General features: G+C 43.7%; 1 protein-coding gene across 7 annotated transcripts in view; it reads left to right on the top strand.

Moving 5' to 3' along the window:
- The window catches only part of UTRN (utrophin), a 1,025,654-nt gene that overhangs the window by 484,775 nt on the left and 513,788 nt on the right, over nucleotides 1-27,091 (top strand). The window lies entirely within an intron of this gene.

Here is a 27,091-nt window from a genome sequence, read left to right as displayed (position 1 = left end):
CCTAATTTGCATATCAATTCAAACACTGATTTCTTAGTAACAGAGGAACGGACTGGACATGTAAGGCTCTGTGATGCTTTTTTGAATGTCTTCCAACAAGAAGTCACAATGTATTAACTAATATACCGGTTTAACCTTGCTGCGCAGTGTGGAATGAAGTTAGGAGTTAATATTTTTTTTAATACTGTTGTGAATGGAGAGGATGACATATTGACTGTCTCTTGATAAAATCTAATCCTTTTTACGTGTTTGAAATTCTGCCTTGTTCTCATAAATGGAGTTTAATTTTGTGGAAATGATTTGCCTACGCTGGGCTTGGGTATGTTTATAATCAGCTTTCCCATTTTATGGGACATGTATGGGATAAGAAAAAAAACTAATTGGCTGGTGAAGTAATAATTCACAAGAGTTTTCTTTTGAAAATGAAAAACTGTGAGCATGAAATGTATAATGTAGATGTGCTTCCTATTTAAATAGAAATGAATACGAGACTGCACTAATAGGAAAAGACATTTCATCGCGACTGCTTTACCTCTCTGGTTCTCTATTACACCTGGCATGGCTGTGTGGCACTTATTTGTATCACAGGGTAACTTGCTTACAGATGCCCATACAAAGAGGGGTAAGATATAAAGAAAGAAATAGTGCCACTCTTGGTGATGTTAGGCATTGCAGCTTAGTCCTATACCAGTTAATAGGGTTGTTCAGAAAACAAAAAATACCATATGCTTTCTATCTTTCAGAATTAGAAAATAAAAATGCAGCAATGCTTACCGGCCTTGTTTCCAGCAATGCCTCTCCATAACTGCTCTTTACTTGGCTGACTAGGCTGTAGTGATGAAATGATATTTAGAGTACACATGACCACTGCAGTCAATCACTGGCTTACCAGCTCATACTGTCTACATCAACAGAGCCAATGTAATAATGACATCAGCCTGTCACCAAAAACAAGTGAGGCAATATTGTACCCAGAAGGGATGATGGGGGCTGAATATTGCTGCGTTCATTTTCTATGTATGCAACATTATAAAAAAATATATCTCTACATGTTCCTGAACAACCCAACCCCTTCAATATAGCTGAGCAGCTACACCAGACACTGTCCATTTTTTATAATTTTATGCAACATCTTTAAAAAAGGAGCAGGGGCCCAGCCTCAGGTGTTGTAAAGGTGAAAGGTGCACGGAGCCATGACACTTCGCAGACCCATCAGCTGTATACAGGTACAAAATGGATAGCAGTGCTTACATAGTCTATGAAAATGTAAGCATGTGTAGGTCGCCTTGCCACGTACATTGTTACGAAATGCTGTCCAATGTGTTAGTTATCCATGTTTGTAGTAATATTCCAATTAAAGGGAGTCTTTAAGCCCAAAGTGACTGTATAAACTAAGAACATAACCTTTTAAAGGTTACAGCCTCAATTTCATCAAAATTCTAGCATAAATTTCTTTGTGAAGCAAACTTTGGCGCAATCCGCCAGTGACTCGCAGCTGAGCTAGAATGGGGAGAGCTGGGCGGGACTGGGCGTGGTAGGGGCTTGACGCCTTGGCTCATCTAATTCAAACAAGTTGTGGCGTCACGCCAGAAGTCTTACACCAGTCATTGACTTGTGTAAGATTTCTAGCATGGTGCACAGAGGCACACACTGCTCGTCATACGCTCCAGATTCATGAAGAGTCTTGCCCCTCTTCATGAATCAGAAGTGTCTGGCTCCACCACACTCCCTCCTCAAGACCGGTGATGAATTAAAGCCTATGGGTTCTAAAGATTTCTACCTCCATTCTGCAGAAACTGATCTTTTTTCAATTATGGTAAGTATGGAGCACCATACAGCTCAGTGCATCATTCTGCGCACTGCTTCTGCACTCCCTGCCTTCTCTCCACTGCTGGCTTGCCTAAGCTTTCTCTGCACACAGTGGTCCCTCTCGGCTAGCCAGAGCTGTCAATCAACAGTGAGGGAGATGGGACATGCACAAGCAGTGAACTTAATATCATCAGTTGCAATAACAATAGCTGTCATCTCTCTAATCTTACTCCAGGACTGAATTTTACTACTTATTTTTTCTAACAAATTCCAAAGATTTTAATTATGAAAAGAAATAAAATTTATTGTACGTCACTGAAGAAATCTCTAGCACCTTCATCAGGAAAATGCGATGTCAGGCAGTTTCTGTATATTCTGTGCACAATTTTTTGGCAAGTGAATACTTTGACCATTTCATTACTTTGATGCAGATTTTCTAACTCCACATTCTATAAATACTTATTGGATAAAGCAGATCAGGTGATGTGTTTTTGTGTAATGAGGGAAGGTTTGGCCTAAGGGCACAACACCCTTTATCAAGGCTTGCAGAATTATTAGGCAGCTTGTTTCATTAGCCAAAATGGGCCAAAAAAGAAATTCAATTGTTAGAAGTTTTTAGAGATATTGCTGTCTTGCAATTACTCAGATTTTGGGTTGTGATCACAGAACCATCAAAAGTTTTGTTGTAAAAAGTCAACAGGGTCACCAAAAACGTGTAGAGAAAAAAAGACGCAAATTAACTGCCAAAACCTGAGCAGAAACAGACATGACGTGACCAGGAACTATTATCCCCCAGTGCTGTCATATTCCAGACCTGGACCCTCGCTGGAGGCCCAGAAGTACATGGTATTCCAGTGCTCATAGACATGGTCGAGGTAAGGAGGGCTGAAACTGACCACGACCACTGACCAAGACACAGAAATTGAAATTTCAAGGCTGGGTCAAGTAATATCAGAATGAGATAGATGGTGACACTCGTGAGGGATGGATTATGTAAATAACATTGTAAGTGTTGCACCCGATCCTCCGTAATCCTCGGATTGAGTGTCAGTAAGAGCGGCCTGGTGAAGGTGACACAGAACAGTGCACTCTCCACTTCAGAGAAAGAATTGCATACAGTGGTACAGAAAAAACTCTGCATCTTCAAGAAAACTTTGATTTTTATGCAGGACAATGCTCCATCGTATGTATCGCAATACTCCACTACATGGATAGGCAGTAAAGATGAAGGAATAACGACACTGCCCCTTCCTCACGTGAACTAAATGCTATTGAAAACTTGTGAGCCCTCTTTGCATGGGACAATTATCAGGAAGGAAAACAGTACACATGTCCGAACAGTGTCTGGAGGCTGTGGTTTACACTGCAAAAAAGGCTGATCATCAACAGATTAAAAAATTGACAGACTCCATGGATGGAAGGCTTCTGCAATGTCAGAAATGTACTGTATTTTTTGGATTATAAAACACACTTTGAAATGAGGGGTGCATCTTATAATCTGAATGTTGCTTACCAGTGATGATAGAGAGAGGTCGCAGGAGCAATGTGGAGGATGTGCTTGCGCTGTACTGGGGCTGGAGGCCAAGGGCACTGTCTTGTAATGGCGCCCGGAGTCGGGGCGTGCGCAGATAGAGCTCTCGGCTCAAGATCTTATCTGTGCATGTGCCATCTCGGGGTGCCATTTTCCTTTAAGTCTACTGCAGGGAGATCATTGGGCCTGAGGCGCCGCGTGCGCAGATGAGATCTTGAGCCGAGAGCTCCATGTGCGGACGCGCTGACTCTGGGTGCCATTATTTGAAGTCCACACCACTGACATTTTCAGGATGGCACCCGCAGCCCCAGCACAGCGCCCTCGGCCTCCAGCCCCAGCATAGCGCAGCTCTCTCGGCCTGCTGCCCCAGCACAGCGCACCTCCAGCACAGCGCCCGCAGCCCTAGCACAGCCCCCACAGTATCGACCTATTCCATCACCGCCCCTGCCTCCTGTGACCCCGCTCCACCTCCAATGCTGCCCACTCCCGCTACGATACCACTGGATTGTAAGACATACCTCTTTTTTTTTTACCTATTTTTTTTCCTTTTAATTTGCACCGTCTTATAAACCGTAAAAAAAGTATGTTTGTACATTTTGAGTTGTTTGGATATTATTCTCACCTTAACTCATACAAATAATTAATTGAAATGGGAAAATATGCTCCTAATAAGTCTGCACAGTAATGCTTTTCCAGTAGTTATGCACACAGAGGTATTCTCCTAAGAATGCTAAAACCTCACTTTTGCTGTCTTAAATATTCAGGTTTCAGGTTTATTGACTTTTGGATTGACCGACATCTCTGTAGTTATTCATTAAAAGTAATAATAAAAATACAAATTGCCTAATTGATATTATACAGTGTATCTTACCATGGAAATACATTGTTCTATTTGTTTACTGAGTTGGAACATGATTTTTCTGAGCTGATAAATCTCTTTAATAGAAATCATCCGCATATATCCTCCCTTAGAGGGCAAATGTAAATAGCGTTTCTGTTGTGCTATTTCATGTATTATCCCGCACTTTTCATAGCTGCAAGGAATATAATATTACAGGTTTGTGCAGATGTTTGACTGACATTAATATTACACTGACATAGAACAGATGATAACACATTCCTTCATTTACAGCGTATCACACGATTGCCTCCGTCTGCTTTTATACACACAGAATTCTTTTTCTATAGATTATTTCTCTCTGTAGTATTTACTGATTGACAAGTAATTGCTGGTTGGATATTAGTAATAGATAGGAACACGGGCAGAAAACAAACATAACCATATTTACCCTGTAATTAAAGGAAGATCTGTGTTTCAGGCCATTCAGAAATTATATTAGGGAATTGTGCTGTCAGCAGTTTTCTCATATAAAGTAATTGTCTCAATGTCTTCTTTTCCAAATAACTCAGAATGGAGCCGCCTTACATAGTTGGACTATAGATTTTTAAAGTTGAGTCTTTATTGATGCCTTTAACATCCTCACCTAGTTGGCTGTTGATTAATACGCGTATATAGCATACATGGATACGTTGTATTTTAAGTATCATAGATGATCATAGATCACATTAAAGCGGGCTTTACATGTTGCGACATCGGCAACGAGATATCGTCAGGGTCACGTCGTTAGTGACGCACATCCGGCGCCGTTACCGACATCACAGCGTGTAACGCAAATGAGCGACGATCAATGAGCACAAAAACGTCAAAAATCATTGCTTGTTGTCACGTCGCTCATTTCCATAATATCGCTGCAGCGACAGGTACGATGTTGTTTGTCGTTCCTGCGGCAGCACACATCGCTGTGTGTGACACCGCAGGAGCGACAAACATCTCCTTACCTGCCTCCACCGGAAAAGGAGGAAGGAAGGAGATGGGCGGCATGTTCCGGTCGCTCATCTCCGCGCCTCCTTTTCTATTGGGCGTCGGTTCAGTGACGCTGCTGTGACGTCGTTGTGACGCTGAACGAACCGCCCCCTTAAAAAGGAGGCAGATCGCCGGTCACAGCAACGTCGCAGGGCAGGTAAGTGCATGTGACGCTGCCGTTGTGATAATGTTCGCTACGGCAGCGATCACCACATATCGGCCGTACGACGGGGACGGGTGCTATCGCGCTTGGCATCGCTAGCATCGGGTAGCGATGCCGCATCGTGTAAAGCCCGCTTAAGGCCGGAGCTACTCTGATGTGAGAGAATCGGATGTGATGTGCTAATGACGCTCGGCTCACGCCGTACTGCAAGTGGGATCCAAGTGTCCTCCTCTTTGCTCCAAATCTCCGCATGCAAGAATTAGATCACAGATGCGGAGAAGATGGAGAGATAAATCTCTCTATCTTCTCCATTGCCTATCTCTGTATATGTTGCATTGCACTCGGATGAGATCAGTGCAACCCCCATAGACTTGAACGGGTGCGCATGAGCCACGATATGCTGCCAATCGAAGCATGCTGAATTTTTTTGCTCATGACGAATCGGCGTGAGCAAAAACTAACCGATCAGCGCTGCTCCATAGTATATCATTGTAGCAAGTGATTTCTTATAAGACATTGGATAGCCCTCTTCCGAGTTATATGCAAATGTGAACGAACCACATAGTAAGGATTTAGCTCACATGGATAATTTTTTCACAGCTTACACAGACTGTCCTGGTGCAACTCACATGAATGGGTATGGTTTAGCTCACATGTATCAATAGCAATGATGTGGGTGATATACAGTATATCACAAAATCGAGTACACCCCTCACATTTTTGTAAACATTTTATTAGATCTTTTCATGGGACAATACTGAAGATCTGACACTTTGATACAATGTAGAGTAGTCAGTGTACAGCTTGTATGACAGTGTAAATTTGGTGCCATCTAAATGTCAACTGTCATAAGTGTGTCCCTCTCTGGAAAGCCTTCTGGCGAGTCTGGGACCAGAAGGTCACAATGCATTATTATGCGCAGGTCTACAACTTGTATTTGAGTGAATCTACTTTTATTTTAGTGCTGTAGGGGTTAAGGACTCTTTCCTATCTGGCTGTCCTTTATAGCCTTAATCTCAGGTGCAGCTCTTGTGCAGCTCTTTTGTGACCACTCCCCTTGGCTAATAAGTCATATGTCTTACATTCTAACTCTGGTTATTGATTATCATTCTTATGCTGACCACTTTGGAAGGAGCCTTTCTCTGGAAGAAGCTGAGGAGTTCTGGCTATTGCAGCTGTGGTGTTTAGCTGCATGGTGTTTTTCCTTCTTGTGTCTATTTTTCCTCTGTCTGTCTCCCTTACCTTGTGTTGTATTATGGCAGTGGTGAGACTAGCATTCTTTCCAGCCTTTACATTACCCAGGCTGAGTTCGGAGCAAGCAAGGTGTTACGGGGGCTGTCTGATTATAAAAACCAAAGGGATATCAGACAGTCAGGGTCCACCGTGCAAAGTCTCTGCTGCAGACTATGGCAGAGGATAAGGGGTATCTTGTACTACGAAAGCAATACTGACACTGATACGTCTCAGTGACACTAAAGCCAATCACGGCGTGTACTGTTAAAGTCACAGCGACTACCGTATTTAGCATTAACGTAAAAGGGATAGGTTAATGAGTGAGGAAGAGTATATAAGTGTGCCGCTGTAAATAGTAGTAGCACAAGTGCAGAGTGCAATACCTCTGTTAAACTCACAGAGGCATATAGTTAGGAAATAAAGCAATTCCTCCCTTACTCGGAGGGTGTGTGGTATGGTCTCTGTTAATGATCACAGAGACAAAAGAAGTGTGAAATGGCACCTACCTAGCTCCGTTCCTCTAGTGGTGCCAGGACACGGACAGCAGCGTAAGCCGCACAAAGCTCCTACCTGCGTTCGCTCCACTAGTGTGCGAGGACACGAACCACTAGATATGGCACCTGCCTAGGTCCGCTCCACTAGTGGTGCAAAAGAGACGGACAGCAGCACAAGCCGCACAAAGCTCCTACCTATGTTCGCTCCCCTAGTGTGCGAGGATACGAACAACTGCCAGACGCAGTATAAGGAACGTTACCCTAGCGGCAACGTCCACCTACGAGTAGAATCACAAGGCCCAGCCAGACTATGTGCCTCAGGCACCTGCTTATGTCCACTCCACTAAGATGTAAGGATACGGACCGCAGCCGAAGCTGTAAGGTACAAGAACGCTACCCTGCCGGTAGCGCTCACCTAGCATAGACAGAGAGATGCCTAGAGGGACGTGCACAGAGCGTCTACTCTCATGCATGAACCAAGAGGACTGAGCGCCGGGCGGCGTGCGTCAGGGTCTTATATAGACTCTGTGCCTCATCCAAGATGGAGGACACCAGAGCCAATCCGCTGCCAGAACGACAGCAATGACGTCACGCTGGCCTATCACCGAGCAAAGCGTCACAAGCACATGACCAGCGACCAATCGGCATAGAAAGTGTCAGAGACATGTGACCACGTGTCACAAGCACATGACCAGCTGCCAATCAGCTTAGAAGGTGTCAGAGACATGTGACCTCGTGTCAGGGATGATGTCACCCGCACATGTGCAATGGCTCCAAGATAGGACTTAGTCTCCAGCGCTTGCACATGTGCAGTAGCAAGAAATCCGTACATAGTCTCCAGTGCTCGCACATGTGCAGTAGCAAGAAATCCGAACATAGTCTCCAGTGCCACAGCAACCGTAACACAAGGGCCTAGGCATGTGACAGCGACGGAGGAATGGACCCGTATGGGGACATTAGGGAGCATAGGATAGAGACTTAGGGTCCCATCACACGTAGCAATGCACCAACGATCCTACCAGCGATCCGACCTGGCAGGGATCGTTGGTGCGTCGCTACATGGTCGCTGGTGAGCTGTCAATCAGGAAGATCTCACCAGCGACCAGCTACCAGCCACCAGCGACTCGTGTAACGATGCTGCGCTTGGTAACCAGGGTAAATATCGGGTAACTAAGCAAAGCGTTTTGCTTAGTTACCCGATATTTATTTTGGCTACGTGTGCAGGGAGCCAGCGCTGGCAGCCTGTAAGCGGCATACGCTGGTAACCAGGGTAAATATCGGGTAACTAAGCAAAGAGCTTTGCTTAGTTACCCGATATTTACCATGGTTACCAGTGTGCGCTGCTTACACAGAGTCTGTGCTCGTTGGTCTCCTGCAGTCAAACACGACGATGCGTGTTGCACAGCGTGAGACCAACAAGCAAAAAAGGTCCTGATTATTTTGTAACGATCAGCAACCTCGCAGCAGAGGCCCATTCGCTGCTGCTTGTCACACACAGCGACATCGCTGGTGAGGTCGCTGATACGTCACAAAACCTGTGACGTTTTAGCGATCTCGCTAGCGATATCGCTATGTGTGAGGGGGGCTTTAAGTGAGTTGCAGGAATTGTCCCACCTCCCTATCACCAGGGTCTTTCTTCTATACCTCTCCCATTGTTACCCTTGTGTCCCACTTTATGCTGAGCTTCTGTACTCTGTGGCGTGACGTAAACATGCAGCCATTAAAACAGCAGGCAACAAAAGTGTGTACACCCCTAAGTGAAAATGGTCAAACTGTATTAGCCAATTAGCCTTTCCCTTCTCTGTAGATAACATGCACATTTATGATCTAACGTTAATAGATGGATATTCATAATTATGTTATAGCTTACATGGATAATTATGGTACAGTTATAAAATGACGGAGCTCACGTGCATGAATATCATACATCACCTATTTATGGTTTAGTTGCATAGTTAGTTATGAAATAGTCTACATGGATCCGAATGATACAACTGATATGGATGTACATTTTGGTCACATGAATTTGTATGGCTTGGCTCACATGATTCATTATGGTGTTACTTTTCATTTTTAATGTTCTTTTTGATGACACAGAAATGCATTGCAGAATATAAGTATGGAGAAACTCTTTGTTGATCTTCTTATCCCCTGCTTGTCTCCAAGCAGCATTGCACCCACACTCCTCTCATGTCTCTACTCTTCTTAGTTTTCTTCTTTTTATGTCAACAATGGAGATTCTTGTCTTGCAGACAGGAGAGAACACAAAAGGTGATTCCAGTTGGCAGTGTTCATTGTCATGGAAATGACGGGATTAACATGAGCTTTCCCTGCCACCCATTCCCTGATTTTTCTGATATCCTCTAAGAGCACATCTTGAAGGCACAAAATGCTGAAGTCTATACGTGTATATGACTTGTTCTCAGAGGATCAGAGAAAGCTTTATACTATTTCGCAGATGTAACATCAAAACATAAAAAATAAATTAAAGCCTCAAGACTCACAGAAAATGAATGTATAATGTCTTTAAACACTGGTATATTTATTCATTTTTTTTAGCTGAGTCATCGAGAAAATAACGCACAACTTTGAAGCCCTTACAAACTAATCTTTCTCCTATTGAGCCCCGGAATTTCCCTTTTATTGCACCCATAATGTATGATGCCAACAAAAGTGCCCCACAAATACTGCACAATACTGGCACAGTGAATTCCTCCAACACAGTATGATCCCCACACAGCCCAATGCAGTATAAAGAACCTACATACAGTATAATGTACCTACATATAGTATAATGGCCTCCGCACCACTACACACTATAATAGTCCCGACCAGCCCTCGAAACAGTATAATGGCCCCCACACAGCACTCCACACAGTATGAGGGACCCCACACAAACCCTCACACTGTATAATTGCTTGCATACAGTATAATGGCCCTCGATCAGCCCTCCATAAAGTATAAAGGCTCCCTCATAGCCCTCCAAATATTATGATAAACTCCACAAAGCCCTTCAAATATTATAATGGCCCCAACATAGCCCTTCATACAATATAATACACTCCATAGTCCTCAAAATAGTAATACACCCCCCCTTAGTCCTCGATATAGTAAAATGGACCCACCATAGTCCTCCATGTCGTATAATGCCTCCCTATTTTCCTCCATGTAGTATAATGCACCCCACCATAGTCCTTCATATATTTTAATGCACCCCCATAGATTTCCACGTATTATAATGCATCCCACAACTCTCCATGTATTATAATTCCCCCATAGCCCTCCATGTATAATAATGCGCGCCATTGCCCTCAATGTATTACAATGCACCCCATAGTCCTCCATATTGTATAATGCATCTTCACACCCCTTCATATAATATAATGCACCCCATAGTCTTCCATGTATTATAATGTATCCCCCATACCCCTCCTTATATTATAATGCCACCTTTAGTCCTCCATATCGGGTAATGCCACCCATAGTCCTCCATATTGTAAAATTTATTCCCCATACCCCTCCATATATTATAGTGCATCCCATAGTCCTTCATGTATTATAATGCACCCTCCATTTTCCTCCATATTGTATAATATATCCCCCATACTGCGCTATGTATTATAGTGCAACCCATAGTCCTTCATGTATTATAATGCACCCTTTATAGTCCTCCATGTATTATAATGTAGCCCCCATAGTCCTCCATGTATTATTGTCGTGATGGGGCATACACGTTACTGAGGGGCATACACGTTACTGAGGGTGCATGGCAATGTTTCCTCCGGTATACAGTAATCATGCATCTTGACCCCAGACCCCCACTTCTATAATAAACAACTCCATGACCACATGCACTTAGAAAAATAATGTTTATTCCTGCTGGAAACATCAGGCTGCATTGAGAACATTGGAAATGATGTCATACTTGGAAGTAGCCCAAACACTTTAACATCTATCGTCCCGTAAGTAGAGTAGTACCACTGCTGGGCCCGGGTCACTTTCTCTAAAGGCAGTACTTCTGTTTTGTGACTGTGCCTGTTTGACTCCCTGTAGAGTGTCGACGCTGTGTAGAGCTGCTCACAAGCGGTAGCAACCACCAATGGCTGCTGCTTGCTTGTCTGCCACTGAGTCCAAAGCTCCTCTCACTCACTGGAAAGCTTCGTCAGCCATGGGGCGTGTCGTGTGCATACAAACTCAGCCAGATAGAGGAGCAACAGAGCAAGCAACAGTCCTCCTAGGATACTGTATAACTCAAAGCACACACACCACGGGCATCCGCCACCGTGCCCCTCCAGCTCACGGGCTCCATATCAATGGCTTGGCCTGCCTCTATTAGCGGTACGCCACTGCGTCATTGTTGTGAATACATTTTCCAGTTTGGGGCTCCCTCTTGTGGTCTGAGCTGGCGGTGCACTTGATGTGTGGAATGAAAGCCACACACCTGTTAAGGACATTCTGTAACCAGCTCTGCTCACTACCAGAACTCCTCTCAGATAAGTGGTCTTTGTACCTTTGCTGTTTGTTTTCCACTATCTTGTTGGTTTTTTTTTGCTTTTATACTAATGCTTGATTCCTATTTTGTCTGTGTGGAGTTCTTGGTGGAATGGGATCATTCCCTATTGGGAGTGTCTGTATATTTAGCTCCATGATTCTGCAAGGTATTGTGTTTTTCATGCTTGGTATTCAGTCCCTCATCTGTATTATTGTTTTTGAATCCCAGTTACATCAGAGTGCTGATACAGTGGGGGAGAGGTTGTGTGACCTCAGGATTTCTCCATATCAGACGTGCTGGTATATATTAGGGTTTTTACGGCTGCAGACAGTAGCTCTTTCCTATCCTTTCCGATAAAGATAGTTTGGGCCTCACCTTTGCTGAAATCTGTCTTTTCTAGATTTGTATTGTGTTTTTCTATATCACTGTAGCCTTTACATGTGGAGGGCTAACTATCTATCTTTGGGGACTGCTCCGAGGCAGATTAGCTTTCTTCTATCTCTATCTGACAGATTATTTTGTTCTCCGGCTTTGTCGAGGCGTCCATGTCATCGTAGGCACTAGAGATGAGCGAACCGGTCGCGGTTCGGCTCGAGTTCGGTTCGCCGAACGGGGGTCCCGTTCGAGTTCGGTTCGTCGAACGTTCGACGAACCAAACTCGAACCTATAGGCTATAATGGGAGGCAATCACAAACACATAAAAATGCATTATAAATGTACACAAACAGTTAATAAACATTGCCATAACACTTACCGGTCCCCGCGATCCCTTCTGCACTCTGTCTCCTGCCGCTATTCCATCCGATGATCGCTGAATGCTCCCGGTGACCGGCACTGCAGCAGTGAAGCAGGACCTATCGTGACGTCAAAATAGCCATGTGACTAGTCACGTGGCTATTATCTCATTGGCTACAGACTGGTCACATGACTATGACGCGTCATGTAGGACCTGCGAGTGCATCTCTCCGGTACACGGTGCACATATGTGTATCGCCGTGTACCGGCGACATGCTCTAGCACACGGTCGACTCCCCATTCCGTTAGGGACCGGCTGACACAGCCGGTCATTAACGGAGGTTGCCATAGCAACGCAGTTAGCGGTGACGTCACCGCTAACCGCGGCTCCGAGAGCACCGTTGCTATGGTAACGCGTCTATCAGCGTTACCGCTAGCAGCACTGATCACTCACGGAGTGAAGGCTGCACGCTGCTTCCCGATTGTAGTGAGGATTGTAGTGAGGATGGAGGTTCCTCAGCCCCAAGTGATGAGCTGGGTAAACTCATCCTCACTACAATCGTCACTACTACTACACTAGTGAGGATTGTAGTGAGGATGAGGTTCCTCAGCCCCAAGTGATGAGCTGGGTAAACTCATCCTCACTACAATCGTCACTACTACTACACTAGTGAGGATTGTAGTGAGGATGGAGGTTCCCCAGCCCCAAGTGATGAGCTGGGTAAACTCATCCTCACTACAATCGTCACTACTACTACACTAGTGAGGATTGTAGTGAGGATGAGGTTCCCCAGCCCCAAGTGATGAGCTAGGTAAACTCATCCTCACTACAATCGTCACTACTACTACACTAGAAAGAAAGAAGACAGAAGAGCAGGATCGTGGAGGGCTGACAGGGGGTAATAAAGATGGAGTCTCTAATGTGTCTGTGTATTTATTTCTATTAAAGTATTTTTTCTCTGTGTGGTGGTTTTTTTTAACCCTTTATTGGAGATTCTTAATGGCCGGGTCAAACGTGCCTGACATTAAAAATCTCTGGCTTAATACTGGCTAGTAAAACAAAGCCAGTATTAACTCATGATTACCCAACAAGCCACCCGGCTCCAGGGCTGTTGGAAGAGTTGGATACAGCGCCAGATGAGCGCCATTTTCTGGGACGGCTGCGGACTGAAATTCACAGCAGAGGCGCCCAGAAACCTCGGGCTAACCTGTGCTGCGGATTCCAATCCCCAGCTGCCTAGTTGTACCCGGCTGGACACAAAAATGGGGCGAAGCCCACGTCATTTGTTTTTTAATTATTTCATGAAATAAGTGAAATAATTAAAAAAAATGGGCTTACCTATATTTTTGGTTCCCAGCCGGGTACAAATAGGCAACTGGGGGTTGGAGGCAGCCCGTGGCTGCCTGCTGTACCTGGCTAGCATACAAAAATATGGCGAAGCCCACGTCATTTTTTTAGTGGGCAAAAAAATTCTGCATACAGTCCTGGATGGAGTATGCTGAGCCTTGTAGTTCTGCAGCTGCTGTCTGCTCTTCTTCATACAGACAGACAGCAGCTGCAGAACTACAAGGCTCAGCATACTCCATCCAGGACTGTATGCAGAAGTTTTTTGCCCCCTGAAAAAATTATGTGGGCTTCGCCATATTTTTGTATGCTAGCCAGGTACAGCAGGCAGGTACGGCTGCCCCCAACCCCCAGTTGCCTATTTGTACCCGGCTGGGAACCAAAAATAAAGGGAAGCCCTTTTTTTATTATTTCATGAATTTCATGAAATAATTAGAAAACAAATGACGTAGGCTTCGCCCCATTTTTGTGTCCAGCCAGGTACAACTAGGCAGCTGGGGATTGGAATCCGCAGCACAGGTTGGCCTGAGCTTTCTGGGCCCCACTGCTGCGAATTGCAGTCTGCAGCCGCCTCAGAAAATGGCATTTTCATAGAAGCGCCATCTTCTGGCGCTGTATCCAACTCTTCCAGCACCTGCCTGCTATACCTGGCTAGCATACAAAAATATGGCGAAGCTCACGTCCTTTTTTTGTAGTTTTTTGGCAAAAAAAATAAAAAATGCTTCCCTGGATTTTCCATTGCCAGTGAAGGTAACACCAAGTAGTGGGGGTTAGCAGCCAGTAGCTGCTTGGATTACCCTTACCTAGCAATACAAAAAATGCAGCGGGAGGCCATATATATTTTTTTTAATTATTTATTTAAATAACTAAAAACAAAATGGGCTTCCCTGTATTTTGATTGCTGGACATCACAGTGCTGTAAAAATAAATCTTTAAAAAAATGACGTAGCGGTCTGCGGTATTTTTGATTCTCAGCACAGATAAAGCAGACAGCTATGGGTTGCCACCCCAGTCTGCCTGCCGTTACCTTGGTTGGCAATCAAAATACAGGGAAGCCCATTAATTTTTTCTATTTAAAAAATAGTTAAAAAAAAAATGACGTTGGGTCCCCCCATTTTTGATAGCCAGCTAGGGTAAAGCAGACGGCTGTAGCCTGAAAACCACAGCTGGCAGCTTTACCGTGGTTGGGGATCCAATGTGGAGGTCCCCTCAGGCTCTTTTTTATAATTATTTTATAAATATTAATAATTACACAATAAAAGTAGGGTCCCCCCCAAATTGGATCACCAGCCAAGGTAAAGCGGACAGCTGTGGTCTGGTATTCTCAGGGTGGGAAGGTCCATAGTTATTGGGCCTTCACAGCCTAAAAATAGCAGGCCGCAGGCACCCCAGACGTGGCGCATCCACTAGATGCGCCAATCCTGGCGCTTCACCCCAGCTCATCCTGTGCCCTGGTGCAGTGGCAAACGGGGTAATAAATCGGGTTGATACTAGCTGTAAAGTCACCTGAGATCAAGCCCAGCAGTTTGTGATGTCATGGCGTCTATTAGATACCCAACATCATAAACTGTCAGTACTAACAAAAAAAAAAAATCGACAAAAGAAATTTATTTGAAAAAACAGTCCCCAAAACATTTCCTCTTTCACCAATTTATTGTAAGAAAAAAAATAAAGGGGTCCCACGACGACACTGGACCGTCTAGAATATGGGGGGGAGACACTCAGGGAACGTATCCCCCATTTTCTAGGAGTGCGGACCCTTCATGTGAGGAGTGTGGGTGCAATGAATCTGCACTCACTCTCCCCGGGTCCACAGCAGCAGAGTCCATGTCGTAATGGTTGCTACCAAAGCTGCAATGCCCTGCTCATGAGGTAAGGGCATGCCTAATCAGGAGAACTACTGTAGAGGAAGCTCTGCTCACTAGTATATAGGTGCTCAGAGGTAATAATAGATAAAATTAGTGAGTAGCCTCGGCACTCTAAATCTCCCAGACTAAGTCAGTAAGTCACAACGGATAGTAATGCAAAATCACTCTTTATTGGTCCGTATTAAGAAATAAAAAATTTTCATAAGCATATATGTTTTTGTCCAAAACAAGTTACAAATGACGTTTCGGCCTGAGCCTTCGTCAGATTGGACTTATCTGCATGTAATCATGAAAAATGACAATAATCAGTATCACATAAGAGTAAGAGAACAATAACATAAACTCGAACAATGTAGAGGTACAATTGGGATGCAGCAAAAAATTGCAACACAGCAAGAAATGAAACACATGATACAAATGTCATAATACAGTACAAGGACAATATAGTAATGACAAATATGGAGTCAGAGTAGGCTTAGACAGCTCTGGTACGAAAGAGATGTCAATCATAAAGTAACATGTGCAGTAGGTGTAGAGCTACACTATGCATGGCAGAGCTAATGGGTAGACCGACCATAGAAAAAGAACGGAGAAAAAGTGGAGAAAAAGTGGAGAAAAAGTGGAGAAAAAGTGAAGAAAAAGTGAAGAAAAAGTGGAGAAAAAGTGGAGAAAAAGTGGAGAAAAAGTGGAGAAAAAGTGGAGAAAAAGTGGAGAAAAAAATGGAGAAAAAGTGGAGAAAAAGTGGAGAAAAAGTGGAGAAGTGAAGAAGTGGAGAAGAAGTGGAGAAAAAGTGGAGCACCCTTTGGTGCCTTTCATGTGGCACTAAGGGGTGCTTAGCTTTGTAGTTAGCCAAAAAAATGAAAAAAAAATGACGTAGGGTTCCCCCTAGTTTTGTAGCCAGCTAGGGTAAAGCAGACGGCTGCAGCCTGCAGGCCACAGCTGGCAACCTCACCTTGGCTGGTAATCCAAAACTGAGGGCACCCCACGCTGTTATTTTAAATTAAATAAATAATTAAAAAAAAAACACGTAGGGGTCCCCCAAAATTGGATTACCAGCCAAGGTAAAGCAGACAGCTGAGGCCTGATATTCTCAGACTAGGGAGGTCCATGGTTATTGGACTCTCCCCAGCCTAAAAATAGCAGGCCGCAGCCGCCCCAGAAGTGGCGCATCCATTAGATGCGCCAATCCTGGTGCTTCGCCCCAGCTCATCCCGCGCCCTGGTGCGGTGGCAAACGGGGTAATATATGGGGTTAATACCAGATGTGTAATGTCACCTGGCATTAAGCCCTGGGGTTGGTGAGGTCAGGCATCTATCAGATACCCGACATCACCAACCCAGTCAGTAATAAAAAAAAATAGACGACAAACACATTTTTATTTGGAAAAACACTCCCAAAAACATTCCCTCTTTAACCAATTTATTAGAATGAAAAACAAATCCAGGTCTGGTGTAATCCAAGGGGTTGCCATGACGATCCACACTGTCCCAGTCAATGAAGAGCAGGATGTTCCCCATTGGCTGGGAGAGCAGTGCAGTGACCTGAGCTAACATCAATGGGTCAGCCCAGGTCACTGCAGGGCATGACAAGTGCTGCTGTCAGCGAGGTACATTACCTGCGCTGATCTCCAGCACACTGACAGCACCTGTCACTAAGTTCAATGACCGCCGCCTTCACAGCCAAGAATCGCGAGAGGCCCGTGACGTCACCGCTAGTCAGTCTCGGGTCGGAAGCGAGAGAAGGTGATGTGACAAGCGGCGGCCATGGAGGACAGTGACAGCGCTGAGGTCGGGATGGCGGGACTTCATCACCGCAGGCAGGGCCGGCTCCAGGTTTTTGTGGGCCCCGGGCGGAAGAGTCCCAGTGGGCCCCATAAACACGCAGACACACACACATACACAGATACATACACGTACATATACATATTTAAAGACAAACTCACAAAAATACATATAAACAGACAAATCTATACAGTCATATACACTGACATACATAGATACACATCATACATGCATACATACAGAGACACACACTGCTATGCTGCATACATACATACATACATACAGACACACACATTCTGCTCTGTATGCATACATACATATAGACAGACACACACACACTGCTCTGCTACATACATACATATAGACAGACACACACATACTGCTCTGCTGCATACATACATACAGACACACACACACACACTGCTCTGCTGCATACATACATACATACAGACAGACACGCATACTGCTCTGCTGCATACATACATGCATACATACATACAGACAGACACGCATACTGCTCTGCTGCATACATACATGCATACATACAGACACGCATACTGCTCTGCTGCATACATACATGCATACATACAGACAGACACACATACTGCTCTGCTGCATATATACATACATACATACAGACACGCATACTGCTCTGCTGCATATATACATACATACATACAGACACGTATACTGCTCTGCTGCATACATACATGCATACATACAGACACGCATATTGCTCTGCTGCATACATACATGCATACATACAGACAGACACGCATATTGCTCTGCTGCATACATACATGCATACATACAGACACGCATACTGCTCTGCTGCATACATACATGCATACATACAGACAGACACGCATATTGCTCTGCTGCATATATATATATACATACAGACACACATACTACTCTGCTACATATATACATACATACAGACACGTATACTGCTCTGCTGCATACATACATACATACAGACAGACACGCATATTGCTCTGCTGCATATATATATACATACATACACGCATACTACTCTGCTACATACATACATACATACAGACACGCATACTGCTCTGCTGCATATATACATACATACACGCATACTGCTCTGCTGCATATATATACATACATACATACATACAGACACGCATACTGCTCTGCTGCATATATACATACATACAAACAGACACGTATACTGCTCTGCTGCATACATACATGCATACATACAGACACGCATACTGCTCTGCTGCATACATACATGCATACATACAGACAGACACGCATATTGCTCTGCTGCATACATACATACATACATACAGACACGCATACTGCTCTGCTGCATACATACATACATACAGACAGACACGCATATTTCTCTGCTGCATATATATATACATACAGACACACATACTACTCTGCTACATATATACATACATACAGACACGTATACTGCTCTGCTGCATACATACATACATACAGACAGACACGCATATTGCTCTGCTGCATATATATATATACATACATACACGCATACTACTCTGCTACATATATACATACATACATACATACAGACACGCATACTGCTCTGCTGCATATATACATACATACACGCATACTGCTCTGCTGCATATATACATACATACATACAGACACGTATACTGCTCTGCTGCATACATACATGCATACATACAGACACGTATACTGCTCTGCTGCATACATGCATACATACAGACACGCATACTGCTCTGCTGCATACATACATGCATACATACAGACAGACACGCATATTGCTCTGCTGCATGCATACATACATACACGCATACTGCTCTGCTGCATATATACATACATACATACAGACACGCATACTGCTCTGCTGCATATATACATACATACATACACGTATACTGCTCTGCTGCATACATACATGCATACATACAGACAGACACGCATATTGCTCTGCTGCATATATATATACATACAGACACGCATACTACTCTGCTACATATATACATACATACAGACACGTATACTGCTCTGCTGCATACATACATGCATACATACAGACACGCATACTACTCTGCTACATATATACATACATACAGACACGCATACTGCTCTGCTGCATACATACATGCATACATACAGACAGACACGCATATTGCTCTGATGCATATATATACATACATACAGACACGCATACTACTCTGCTACATATATACATACATACATACAGACACGCATACTGCTCTGCTGCATATATACATACATACATACAGACACGCATACTGCTCTGCTGCATATATACATACATACAGACACGCATACTGCTCTGCTGCATACATACATGCATACATACAGACACGCATACTACTCTGCTACATATATACATACATACAGACACGCATACTGCTCTGCTGCATATATACATACATACAGACACGCATACTGCTCTGCTGCATATATACATACATACAGACACGCATACTGCTCTGCTGCATATATACATACATACAGACACGCATACTGCTCTGCTGCATACATACATGCATACATACAGACACGCATACTACTCTGCTACATATATACATACATACAGACACGCATACTGCTCTGCTGCATATATACATACATACATACAGACACGCATACTGCTCTGCTGCATATATACATACATATAGACACGCATACTGCTCTGCTGCATGCATACATACAAACACACACCTTGCTCTGCGGGGCCCACACACGCGGCTCCGGGGGCCACACACACGGCTCTGCGGGGCCCACACACGCACGGGGGGACAGGGAGGGGCGGGGAGGGAGTGATGTCCCACATACTGATCAGGTCACGGTGCAGATGGGGCCCACACAGCGCCGGAGGGAAGCGATTTGCTGGGGGTCGCTGGCTGGCACTGTGACTCCTTCATCTGTGCGACCGAGCAGGAAGTGTGGGCTTCCTGCACGTAGCTAGGATAAACATCGGGTTACTAACCAAAGTGCTTTGCTTGGATACCCGATGTTTATCTTGGTTACCAGCTTCTGGCAGGCTGCCAGCGATGGCTCCTGCACACTGTAGCTGTAAAAAGCCCTGCTTTTTGCTGCTAGAACCGTTCTCGAACGTATCTAGAACTATCGAGCTTTTGCAAAAAGCTCGAGTTCTAGTTCGATCTCGAACAGCCCCCAAAATCACTCGAGCCTAGAACTGGAGAACCTCGAACCGCGCTCAACTCTAGTAGGCACGCCCCACGGCTACTTCTAGTTGTGTGTCAGGATTAGGTCTGCAGTCCGTTAAGGTTCCAGCCACTCTGTTACCTTTTGGGATTCCACATTTTTTTATCCTCCTCGGTCCCTGAATCATAACAATCGTTCCCAGTAGCACATTGTCCTTTGTACGTACAGTATGTGCTGTCAAGAACAATGACAGTCTGTGCACTCAGTCTGTGAGTGTTTTATTGCCAATCATTCAATGTGCACGTATGTTGTTGAGAGCCTGTCTAAACAGGCTGTTAAATAACCATTTTCAGAGTGCTAGGCAGCTGCTGAGAAGAACCAAAATATCTACATCTCTACAAATAGCAAGTGTGAACAGGTGATAGCTGCTAAAACAACACAAAATACCAATAAAAGGAAATAGCAGCACTGTATAAGCCTCAAGCATAGAATATATGAAATTTGGCTGCTGTTTTTTAGCACCCGATTAGAGGAGGCTGCTTTTTATAAAGCTGTGAAATTTGCATCATCTGATCTTTCTTAACGATGATAGTGAACAAACCATAACCCTAACAGGCTAATGGTCAATTTATTTGAGCACACAAATCTCCAAAATTATCCAAACTTTTGCATCTGCCCATTTTCCTTTTTTCAATTTTTAAAATGTAAAAGATTACTTTTTTTATTTGTTTATTTTTTTACCTAAAGTATAAAGGAAATGTGTAATTTGTAACGTTATGCCTTTTAGAGTTCAATTTATGTTTAACTTGCTTAATTGTTCACGATAACAGTAATTTTTACCAGGGCTGCCCAAACTTTTACATGCCACTTTATGTATTCCTCTTGTTGTGATCTTTTTTCGGCATGTGAATACATTATTTTTTTCTACTAAGCATCAGCCAGATCGCTTTCAAGCAGCTGCCTAGCTAAAAGACAAATAATGATTTTTAAGTCAGAAGGACTTTACTTTTAAATGGTATGACGAGGCTACTCACTCAGCTTGAGGTAATGACCGTAACCGTTCCTGTTTAAACAGTCTGACTGGTTTATTCACAGGTCTCATAAATCGCTCCAGGGAAAAACATAAAACAAGCCTTTTCTTGCATAAAGATACAAAAACAAGAGAATAACAAGTCCATGCTATTGCAGGGTCACCCGCTCACGATCAGCAGTCCACTCCTCACTCAGAGCTTCTCTTTGAAGGTGTAGCAACATCACCCACACACCCCATAAAAAACTACTGGTCTCCTTTTTAATAAAATACCACACCCAAAAGTGGAGGTATGTGAACAGCCAGACCCGCCTTTCTCTCCAGCTGTTTGTAAAGCCTGGCCCTAATATGCTCTAATATATTTTTTTATTACTACATGTACTAGAGCTTACTCCCGGACTTACATCATAGAAGATAACCTCCCATTGACTATGCGACCAGCAGTCATCTTACAAGGGGTTTTATTAAAATCTTGACAGCCATCATCCATATCCCCACTGCTTTGTGAGTGGAGAGAAGTTAATAAATTGTCCACTACATTTCCCCAGTAGTGGCTACTAAATGAGAGCATATAGCTGATTAAATCATGTGTCACAAAATTTGCTTTTTGACAGATAGCACTATTTTAGTTAGGTGTAAGTGGCTGTTATTCATTAATGACTAGTGATGGGTGAGCACTAAAATGCTTGATTCGAGCTGGTCAGACGCTCATATGAGCTTGATGCAAGTAACGAACATTATGGAAAGTCAATGATTGGCGTGTTTGGGTCTCTTCCCACATACAGCCAGCCATAAACAGATCATTTCCGGCGGGAGGGTGTTTTGTTTTTTTTATGTTGGTCACAATATGTTAGATAATGTTTTTTTATCACCAGGAGAGCCATTCAGTGTCTGAGGTGTCTGCACACATTATGCAGTGAAGCAAGACTGTGCGTTGTGGTCATTGTTTCATGGATGAAATATGCGAGCACCTGTGATATGCGGTTGAGTTCCTTTAGTACCTGAGTGCGCTAATGCTTGATCGAGTAACATGCAGTGCCGAGCACATTTGCCCATCACTGTTAGTTACCCATGCTTGCATTTTTCAGCTGCTCAAAGCTTTTTGCTAGTCTTTGCTCCACTGCTTATCTGGGAAAAACGTTGTGTTGAATAAAAATGTTGTGTTGACATGATTGAAACATTGGATGGGGCATGCCTCCAAGCTAACGCAATCTGTCATCGGAAATGTATTGTCTCAGGCGGCTCCTGCAAGACTGTAAACCTTTACATTACTGTACATTAAAGTACCTCAGCTGCGTAGAAGAAATGGTAGAGGTTGAATGAAGGACATTGGGGGCAGAATACGTGGCCTTTGTGTGGAAAGCTTTGAGGAATAATTCAATATTGATCACAAATCTAGAATCCCATCTTTTTTTAATTTTGAGTGGCTTGAATGGCTGCAGCACTCAGAAAACCGGCATTGAGTCAGGTAATTAAATATAAACCCGGACATAAAGGAAAGTATGACTGTCGCATTGTGTAGGAGGATGTGCGTGCAGGATATTAGCATGCTTTACTGTAACAAATGATGTGAGTGAATGATTTTATAACTTTCATGTACATTACAGTGTATGTTTGGGTATAATATAAAGAGTATATAGAGAGACTATACACAGAGAGGCTCTAAAACATCCTTAACTCTGCTGCCTGACTGATCCACCTCTCTCCTCAATACCACCCCGCTTCTCCCCTCTGCATGTCCCTCCACTGGCTCCCAATCTTCCACCGTATCCAATTCAAACTACTAACACTGACCTACAAAGCTGTGCATAATCTGTCTCCTCCGTATATCTCCGAACTAATCTCCCACTACACTCCAACACGTCACCTCCGGTCCTCCCAAGATTTCCTTCTCTCCTCCTCTCTCATTCGCTCCTCACGCAACCGACTCCAAGACTTCTCCCGAGCATCCCCAGTCTCCTGGAACTCGCTGCCTCAACACGTCAGACTATCCCCTACCCTTGCAAACTTCAAACGGAACCTGAAAACCCACCTGTTCAGAAATGCCTACAATCTACAATGAACTCACTGCCGCCCAACCACCGTGCGGATCTGCCGCCCGACGACTGTGCGGAGCTGCCGCCCGACCACCGTGCGGAGCTGCCGCCCAATCCACACCCCACCTACTGTCTCCTCCCCATAATCCTATAGAATGTAAGCCCGCAAGGGTAGGGCCCTCTTCCCTCTGTACTAGTCGGTCTACTGTAACTTGTATATGTATTTTGTATGTAACCCCCTTCTCATGTACAGCACCATGGAATTAATGGTGATCTATAAATAAATAAATAATAATAATAATAATAATAATAATAATAATAATAATAATAATAATAATAATAAAACATAATAAATATGGTGCAAGTCATGAAAGACTGTGTTCTTTTCTTATGGCTTATTTTGCTTCATACATAAACCTCATTTTCTTCTCTTTTACAATATCTACTTGACTTTACTCAGCAGCCCACCTAAGATCATTTCGATTTTTTACAGTATACTTAGGTGGGATGCCGAACAAAACATCCACTCTGTTCATGGAAGAATCTTCTTGCCTCACTGCTAAAATAAACCAAGATTGGCAGGTCCAAAAGAAAAAGGAATCTGGATGCGTCCATGTGTTAGTCAGCCAATCTGACATGCATCCGATAGAGCATGTGCTTTTACAGATTTTCCGAGTGAGACAACATTTCCCAGATCAAGGTAGACCTCATTGATTCCATGCCAACTGGATTGAAGGGGTTGTCCGCTACTTAACTAATTAAATATCGTTCAGCTTCATAAAATATTTTGTAGGTGTAACTTCAGGCAGGGATCAAGGTGGCATACATAAGGTGATGCATGTATTGGACCAGGACTTTTCAAACTTTTTTTCTACTAAAGCCTCATCAGGTAGCACAAGGTGATGCCATCTCACCATCTGTCTTGGAGACCAGTCATAAATTCAGAATATCTCATAATTTTCCTTTTGTCTCCTGGACATTATGAATCATAAATGTTACTAACTCAGAGATTACGACATCTATAGAAAGTGTTATGCGGTTTAGAATAATTAATGGGGCATTATACACTTTGAGACTGTTGTATTGAACTACTTCTTATTCTTTACCTCCACATTTAGTGACGCCTTTAACAGGTTCCATTTTCAAATATCTTATTAGGGAATTCTTTATTTAGGGCAATCCCATGTTTACAAGGCAGAGCAGCTATAAAGAGCCCCTCTACCTACATTATGCCTACAGCCCATTGATTTTAATAGGAACTGTGAGATGCCTCATTTCCCTTGTGGTGGTACTGTGGGAAAGAGTGGAACGCAGTCCAAATGAACACAATGTGTTCCTTTATTCAATCATTTGTTGTGCCCGTGTAGTCGAGGTTCTTGTAGCGAGCATTCTGTTTTGTTCTGAATTAAATTATGCTGCTTTTATATAACTTCTAGTTTAATTGTACAAGTTACAAAAAGTATATTTGATAAAATAACGACTAATTGTCACATTTCATGAGGAACTGAATACAAGCCATTTCCCTTTATTATAATCTATACCACGTAGGCACTGAGTGCATTGTCCTTCGGCTGCTTCACTGGACAGGAAATCTGCTGGATGTAGAGAAATACCTCTTGTTTATTACTAAAGTTTTCAGCTATTAAAAGTAGTAGATTTTTAAAGTGATGTCTCTTTGAATAAACGAGTCAGTGAATAACCACCCATGACCTTAACCTACATCACTTTAATTCAATTTCAATGAGAAAAGTTACTCACCGTGTCTTCCGATAGAGATTTTCTAACATGGTGCAAACTCAGTGCAGGAAAACGGCGCTTCCACTGTTGGACACTCTTGTTACCTTTCATTGTCCATTACTTCACCAAGTGGTGAGGCATGGCATTACAAGTTAACATTATGATGAGGTTGTCATGATCCATAAATTACACAGATGGCCATAAACACATATAGTACTTATTAACTGGACATATTGAATAGAGTCAACACATTTTCCTCTTCTACCATGAATGATTTGTATATAAATTACTAATATATATTCTTGGTAAGCATCATTGACCTTAGTTTACTGTCATGTGGTTTTGGACAAAGTTCGCCCACTGTTGTGGCAGCATTGTGCAGATTGCAGATGCTGACACTCCACTGGATGATTTCTCTGATGTTTGGGATCAACACAGGCAGACTCGGGCATCGACCTGCTGTGTGCTGATTCATAGGCAGGCTAGCAAGAGTAAAGGGCCATTTACACGCTGTGATATCGCTAACGATATATCGTTGGGGTCACGGTGTTTGTGACGCACATCCAGCGCCGTTAGCGACATCGCAGCGTGTGACAGGCAGGAGCGACCTTAAATGATCGCAAAAGAGACAAAAATCATTGGTATATGAGAGGTCGTTCATTTACCAAAAATCGTTGTCTCGTACGTAGCGAGGTTGTTCCTCGTTCCTGCGGCATCACACATCGCTATGTGTGACACCGCAGGAGCGACGATCATCTCCTTACCTCCGTCCACCGGCAATGAGGAAGGAAGGAGATGGGCGGCATGTTCCGACCGCTCATCTCCGCCCCTCCTTTGCTATTGGACGGCCGTTTTGTGATGTCGCTGTGACGCCAAACGCCCCTCCCCCTTGAAGGAGGGATTGTTCAGCGGGCACAGCGACATCGCAGAACAGGTATGTGCGTGTGACGCTGCCGAAGCGATAATGTTCGCTATGGCAGCGATCACCACATATCGCACCAACGACGGGGGAGGGTGCTAACACTCGCGACATCGCTAGCAATTGCTAGCGATGTCGCAGTGTATAAAGAAGCTTTTAATCTCTGCTAGTTTGTATGCTTTTTTAATCACATGTTGTGAGAAGACCTATCACATCTGCTCACCTCCTATTTATACTATTGGAATCCTTCTAAACATGCCAGCTAAAGTTTATTCTGTGTTGATCTGTGAGGTGTGGTTTCCCAGACTCTCTCTGGTGATAGTTGTGCTTAGTTGTGTTTTTTGTGTTGTGCTATTGTGAAGTGTGCCCCTGTTTTGTACTTCCTTGCTGCTCTTGCTTTCCTCCTGGATCTCTTATTGTCTTTTACTTTGTGTGTGTATGATGTGTGACAAGAGTTTTAGGTTTTCCTTTGCCTGTCTTTATCTGTGGTTTCCTGTCCTGTCCCTCCCTGGTGGGTGGGGGAAGGAGAATTAGATCAGGGCTGGTCATTAGCAGGGCCAGGGAGGGGACTCAGGCCTCTCCACCATTAGGAGTATCCTTGAGGTTAGGGGACCGCGTAGGGTCCCCTAGCTTGAGGGACAGCTTAGGAGCCCCAGTTCTCTGCTATCCCAAAATCATTGTGACGTTGAGTCTCCCCTATTCAAGCATTACTGCTAACTTTGGGTTGGTGAAAGGTCTAGTCTGTTTGGGGGCTGAGACCTTACTTCTTGCCTTTGGGCAGTTTGTCATGAATGATGAGCAACATTTCAAGGAAGGATACTGTTGTCTGCTAAATATTTTAATTTTTGCCTTATGAATAATGTAAACAAATCTAGAGTTAAAT

The sequence above is a fragment of the Anomaloglossus baeobatrachus genome, chromosome 3 (assembly GCF_048569485.1).
Source record: "Anomaloglossus baeobatrachus isolate aAnoBae1 chromosome 3, aAnoBae1.hap1, whole genome shotgun sequence".
In the NCBI taxonomy this organism is placed as follows: Eukaryota; Metazoa; Chordata; class Amphibia; order Anura; family Aromobatidae; genus Anomaloglossus; species Anomaloglossus baeobatrachus.
This window is presented reverse-complemented; position numbering and strand designations above follow the sequence as displayed.